Source organism: Mastomys coucha, unplaced genomic scaffold (genome assembly GCF_008632895.1).
Source record: "Mastomys coucha isolate ucsf_1 unplaced genomic scaffold, UCSF_Mcou_1 pScaffold4, whole genome shotgun sequence".
NCBI classification, from domain to species: Eukaryota; Metazoa; Chordata; class Mammalia; order Rodentia; family Muridae; genus Mastomys; species Mastomys coucha.
In genome coordinates this window covers 2,897,504-2,898,951 of record NW_022196910.1, presented here as the reverse complement: position 1 = coordinate 2,898,951, position 1,448 = coordinate 2,897,504, and the positions used below count along the sequence as shown (strand labels likewise).

At 45.5% G+C, this 1,448-nt stretch overlaps 1 long non-coding RNA gene across 1 annotated transcript in view; it reads right to left on the bottom strand.

Annotated features, from left to right (window-relative positions):
* The window catches only part of LOC116076105, a 5,146-nt gene that overhangs the window by 966 nt on the left and 2,732 nt on the right, over positions 1–1,448 (bottom strand). The window contains exons 2-4 of the long non-coding RNA XR_004112813.1: positions 1,075–1,321; positions 594–796; positions 49–385 (exon numbers count right to left, since the gene is read on the bottom strand). This is a non-coding gene — a long non-coding RNA (uncharacterized LOC116076105). The remainder of the gene's footprint in view (positions 1–48; positions 386–593; positions 797–1,074; positions 1,322–1,448) is intronic.

Genomic DNA, 1,448 nt, shown 5'->3' with positions numbered 1-1,448 from the left:
TCAAGAACATGGTGAGAAAGCCACATGGAACCTCTCCATCTTCCTCACCTGGTCTTTCTTTTCAAGTATACACATTGTCCTGTCTGGGACAGAATGATCCAGATTGGAGGTTGGAAGCTTATATGTTCACATATTGAATTAGATTTTTGGATCATAAGCAGCAGTAGGTACAACTACATTTCAAAAGTCAGAGAGTTCAAGAGGTTGTGCCTTCACTGAGAAAGCAGGTCCAGACTTTTAGTTCAGATTGTCCTCAGTAGCCCCAAACAGGAAAGGAATTTGGTGCATAGCATCAGGATTTTGGTTCCAGCCTGTGCTTTTTGTGTCAGGAAAGCCTCATGACCTTCGACTGTTTTTTGAAGGTCAAAATCATAGCTGGAAACATCTAGAGAGACAACAGTGACAGAAGGTCAGAGCACAGAGGATACAGGTAGCTCCTCCTACCTGTATCACTCAATGTCTTATTATCATAGTTATGAAAAATCCTGGACAGTAAGAGAAGTGTCTTCATGAGAAAAAAGGGAACTAAAGTGCTGAGGGATAACCAAGGTCCAGGATTCCTTCTGGTGACAGATTTTATCTGCACTCCTTACCTTCTTAGAAACTCAACATGCATATGCAAAGAATGGTGGATCCCCATGCAGGAACATGGCCTCTTGCTTCTGGGATTCCTACATTGTCCATCTATCAGGTTGGCCTCCTCGTCTTCTTACTTTCCCATCACCAGCACAGGGGGAGTGTACAGTTTAGGCTTTTGGCATGTCGTCAAACACGTAACACTCCCAGGGCCTGTGATCTGAATGAAGAACCCCATTTTACCAAGAGATGAATTACAATAAATTACCTTTAGGGTGTCCATAAAAATCACACTCTCACGGGCATACATCATGTCCAGTCATTCATGATGGCTGCCAGTCACATGGTTACTCTCATGGTCCTGTCTCCGGCCTCCTCCCTCTCCAGGATTAGCCCAGCAGAGCTGTCTGCTCAGAGACAGTGTTTGCCAACAAACTGTTCTAGGATAGGAACTACCAGTTTCATCACTGTTTTTCACCTGTTCTCATGTGGACTTACCTCACCATCTTTGTCTTCCTGAATGTCCTGGACTCTGCCAGAGTGTCAGGTCCTTGGGCACAGCTTGTCCATGACACTAATGATCCTGGGATCTAGCACCTAGCTAGAGCCTTGCCCATCACTATGCCTACAGAATGGCAACTGACAAAAGGGCAGATCACACCACTTCACATAGACAGTCTAGCTGGTGTCACATCTCGGAGCCAATTTTCACCCTTCCTCCTTGTAGATAAGAATGAAGTCAGGCCTGTGAAGGGAATAATGGCTTCCATGATGCAACTGGAGGATTGGAGCAGGCACAGTCCAGGAAGTCAGGAACAGGCTGCATGACAAGAACTAGGAGACCAGCTCTATCAGACATCCCACACTTAGAA